Source organism: Lathyrus oleraceus, chromosome 7, assembly GCF_024323335.1.
Source record: "Lathyrus oleraceus cultivar Zhongwan6 chromosome 7, CAAS_Psat_ZW6_1.0, whole genome shotgun sequence".
NCBI lineage: Eukaryota > Viridiplantae > Streptophyta > Magnoliopsida > Fabales > Fabaceae > Lathyrus > Lathyrus oleraceus.
This window is the reverse complement of record NC_066585.1, coordinates 208907756-208912911: the sequence shown is the minus strand read 5'-3', so window position 1 is coordinate 208912911 and position 5156 is coordinate 208907756. Positions and strand designations below refer to the sequence as shown.

The 5156-nt window shown below is 36.9% G+C and overlaps 1 pseudogene; it reads left to right on the top strand.

The window, feature by feature from the left end:
• Window positions 1-747: 747 nt before the first annotated feature.
• On the top strand, window positions 748-847 carry LOC127109111 (uncharacterized; annotated as a pseudogene).
• The last annotated feature ends 4309 nt before the right edge of the window (window positions 848-5156 follow it).

The following is a 5156-nucleotide window of genomic DNA, read 5'->3' as shown; positions in this document are numbered from 1 at the left end:
GCTTGTTGTTGAGCTACTTGAGATATTTGCGTTTCCAGCATTTTGTTATGGGTAGCCAGGGCATCTACTTTGCTTGCTAGTTGTTTAAGTTGTTCGCCAGTGTGTATGTTCTGGTTTAAGAAATCTTTATTGGTTTGTTGTTGGGAAGCTATAAAGTTTTCCATCATGATTTCCAGGTTGGATTTTCTAGGGGTATTATTGTTAGGATTCTGTTTCTGATATCCTGGAGATATAGATGGGGCTTGATTTGGAGACTGTCCAGGTGCGTATAAAGCATTATTACTCTTATATGAAAAGTTTGGATGGTTCTTCCAATTTGGGTTATAGGTATTCGAATAGGGGCTTCCTTGAGCATAGTTTACTTGCTCTGCTTGGATTCCAGTCAAGAGTTGACATTCCGCAGGAGTGTGGCCTTGGATTCCACAGACCTCGCAATTCTGAGTTATAGCAACCACGGCTGCTGGAGGCGATACGTTTAAACTTTCAATCTTCTGGACCAAAGCATCCACTTTTGCATTGACGTGATCAAGGTTACTTATCTCGTACATGCTAGTTTTCGGTTGAGGTTTTTCCACATTCGTTCGTTCGGTTCCCCACTGATAGTGGTTTTGGGCCATGCTCTCGATAAGCTGGTAAGCATCAGCATAAGGTTTGTTCATTAGTGCACCACCTGCAGCGGCGTCTATTGTTAACCTTGTATTGTATAAGAGACCATTATAAAATGTGTGAATTACTAACCAGTCTTCCAAACCATGGTGTGGGCAAAGTCTCATCATGTCTTTGTATCTTTCCCATGCTTCGAAAAGAGACTCGTTGTCTTTCTGTTTAAATCCGTTTATCTGGGCTCTTAACATAGCTGTTTTGCTTGGCGGGAAATATCGGGCAAGAAAAACTTTCTTCAACTCGTTCCATTTGGTGACTGAGTTGGAAGGAAGAGATTGAAGCCATCTTCTAGCGCTATCTCTTAATGAGAAAGGAAAAAGACGAAGTCGAATTGCCTCTGAAGTGACACCATTAGCTTTAACAGTATCAGCGTATTGAACAAATACGGATAAATGAAGGTTTGGATCTTCGGTAAGATTTCCAGAGAATTGGTTCTGTTGCACAGCCTGCAACAACGAAGGTTTAAGTTCAAAGTTGTTTGCTTCGATTGCGGGCGGAGCAATACTTGAATGCGGTTCATCTTGCGATGGAGCGGCGTAATCTCTAAGAGCACGAGCTGGTTCTGCCATCTCGGTTAAAGAAGGAAAATCTTTGAGATCAGGAAGGTTTATAGGAGGGAGATTGTTTTCAGCACGATATTCCCGAATTCGTCGTAAGACTCGGAGATATAGTTCGATATCGTTGATTCGTAAATAGAGCGGTTCGCCTTGAGAGCGAGTGCGTGGCATACAAATCAACGAAAGAAAGAAAATAGAAGAAAAAGAAACCTTAGTCTCTACAGCGTAACGGAAGAGTTACGATATCGATTGAATAAAAGTCCCCGGCAACGGCGCCAAAAACTTGATCGCTCGAATGGGTGAGTCGAGAATGGGATACAAACTGCAAGTGCACAGTTCTATCGCGTAGTTTTAAAAGATATCGATCCCACAGGGACTTATGAATCGATATACCGTTATCTAAGGTTACTACGTAAATCTAAGGTGAAAATGTTTAATTGTTTGGGGAAAAGCTAAGAGCTAAACTAATATCTAGATTAAATATTAATAAAACGGATATCGGTATGTAGTTCGTCAAAACTAGGAAATCAAGTCTTTGTCGGTTTCTTGGTTTTAAAATGAATCGTTTCGGTTAACTTTATTGGTTAAAGGTTCTATCTCAAACTCTCGCTCTGTTGAATAAACCATGATTTTATATTAATGTTGCTGTCACTTATAATTAAGTCAAAAACCATATTTTGAAAACAATAAAGTTGCAGAAACTCTTTTTAAGAAAATACTGACCGTTTTAAACACCCTTATCTCAAACTCTCGCTCTGTTGACTTAGGTTATATAATTAAATCCAAATGCTTAACTCTCGTCCTCACATTCAATCTTTAAAAATACTTTTTGGAAAAGGTCAGAATTTAATTAACTCTAAAACTTGCTCTCGCCCTGATCTAGAATTAATGCCTAACTTACACTGTCCAGTTAAAATCTCAAACTCTCGCTCTATTGATTTTAACTTCTTTATGTCTTTTACTTTTGTAAAAAATCTTGTTATTAAACCTGTAAGTTGAGACCATAAAAAGATTGATTTTGATTTTAAGTTTAGATAGACCGACTCAGTCTCGATCCCTTATTCTGCTTACTTTACATACCGATACCTAGGCAAATTAGCCAGACATGCTAAATAAATAAGAATTTATATCATGCATAAACAGACTCATTCCAGGCAGGCAATATGAATAAACAATAGAATAAAACATTAAAAATTAAATAACAATTAAAGAACCTGAATGCGTAATACAATGGTCTTGAACACTCCACCACAAGCCGGTAGGATTTGTCCTTGGATTCTTCAATTAGACAGTAAATTAAATCAAGGAAATAAAACTGGAATATAACGTAAGGTTAAATCCGGTATAAAGTTGCACAATAGTTTCCGGTGTAGAAACTATTATGCGAAAAATATCTAAAAGCTAAAACTGGAAAGGTAAATTTGCAAGGGAAAAAGAATGTAAAGCTTGCAAAAGAAATAAATAAAATAAACAATGCTAAGTGCTGGAAAGGTAAAAAATATAAGCAAAGGCGTGAAAAGAAAATTTGGCAGAGCTTCGGCAAACTGGGCGTGCAAAAACTGAGAGGTTTTTTAGGTTTGTGAGATGGCTATTTATAATAGCCTTGGTAACTGCATTGCATTTCCTACGAGTCTTCAGCATGGCTAAATACACGACTTGGGAATAGGACACGAAGTCCTCAACGTTACTTCCATTCTTCTGAGAGCGTAACTTGCGCCAAAAAGCTAGTGGACTGGTGTGACGCTCGTCACACCATGTGTGACGTCCGTCACAAGAGTGCTTTTAGTGTGACGCTCGTCACACTCCTTGTGACGCCCGTCACAGGGACAACGTGCGCTTTCTTTGGGCTGGGCTTGGTCTTGGTTATTTGTTTCCTTTTTATTGCTTTTTACACCTCCTTTTCTTCCCTTTTTCACTTTTGCTTCAAAATGGGTACCTGATGTAAATAGAAAAGAAATACTGCATAATATCTGATAAAATGGGATAAATTAAAGTAAATGATAATATAATCTAATTAAATTAAGTCTTAAAATGTGATATAATTTCGTGTTATCAATCAAAGATCAAGTGAATTGCTTTGCATTAAAGACAGGTTGCTTCTTAGTCAAGCAAAAAACCTAAATCCATACAAGGTCGTTCTTCTTTTCTTTTGGCATGGAAAGTTGTAGGAGCTTGGCTTACTAGTCATGGTCTCTAACTTGTGTTTATTTGCCTCTAGTTTTATTGACCGGCCTCAGATAGGTGTGACTACTATATTAGTCCACTTACGATTGCTTAATATAGCGCTAAATTGTCTTATGGCACACTAACACTAACTACTAATCACTAACTTTTAATTCAAGCATTTAATTCTTGCAATTTACTTTAATGAAATTTAATTTCTTGCTCATTAATTCATTTGTCTTTTCCCTTTGCTCACTTGAGCTCATGTTTATGTTAGTGCAATTTGCCTTTTGCTCACTTGAGCATATTATTGTGAATATACTATTGCTTTATGCTTGTTTTGTTTTTGTTTGTGTGAACCCAATGCAAATGGAGAAAGGACTTAGATTTAGGACCTTACCTATGCTAAATGGAGTTTCAAGAGTAACTAGGCCTCATGCCTTTAGAATGCTAAACATGTTGAAGAACAACTAGGCCTCATGCCTTTAGAATGCTTAATCTTGAAGATAACATTGAAAGGACCCCTAATTCTAAACTCACTCTTGTCCATTCTTTCATTGCATTGTGGAACTTTTTGATTTGTGTGTTCTTGTGTGCTAGGGATCCCAAACTTGAGCCAAAGAATCATTGTCATGAGCATCCAAGATAAGAGAGACAAAAGCCAATTGGAAGATTCCTAAGAGCTTGATTGATTATTTGCTTGATTGCTTGAGTTATTTTCTTATTGCTTGCTAAGTCCAAAGGAAAGGAGCAACTTGGATCATCTTTATGATCTCAAGAAGGGAACTCCGAGTGGTTTTATTTCTCTTCCCTCATCTTTGCATGTTTAGGACCTAGCCCTTCTCTTCTTCTCTCCACTCTAACCCAAGCCAAACTTTTTGTGCAAACATTAACATTGTTTTCAAAATTAGAAACCTAGGCATTATGCCTCTGATTTTTCAAACTCTTTTCATAACACTTATTTTGAATTGAATCTTAAGTCAACTTTGACTTTATTTTGTGAATACTTTTCATTTGTAAATACAACTCACTCAATTGTTTTTGTGGTTCCAATGACCATTTGTGTTAAAGCTTTTCATAAACATTAGCTATTAGGTTTGAGTTATCATAGAGGTTGATATAATACTCACTTGTATCCTTAGTGATGGACTATAAGTTTTCCATGCTTATTATAGGGTTAACCCCTCACTAGCATGTTGAAGCTCTTCTCACATGATGGATTTGTGGTTTTAGGTTGAGTTTTCTCCCTTTGATAACAAAAGACCTTAAGGCTTTTGACCAATCAATTCACCAACTTTTTTTGTTGAGATTTTTACCCCGAACTACGAGGTTTTGATCCTACCTTTTTAAGATGGTATGTAGGCAATGGGTTTATCCATTCAAACACAAAAATTGTAAATAACTTATATATTCTTTTCTCATCTCCCCAATCATGTTTGCGCAAATATCTTTACACAAAAATACCAACCTACCTTACAACATTTGTAAAAAGGGCTCCCTTAGAGTACTAAGGATGTTTTGGGTGCTTAAAACCTTCCCATTGCATAACCGACCCCCTTACCCAGATCTCTGACATTTTTATTAGTTTTTGATTTGATAAAACTTCTCGGTTTTTGTTCGCTTTCTAACCTTTCCTTTGGATAAATAGAAGTGCGGTGGCAACTCGAATTGTATGATTTACTTTTGATTTAGTCAATAAATCTAAAGGTAACGAATACCCCGCTACAGGTAGTTGCTACACATCAATCAGTTGACATACAAAGATTCTTCCAA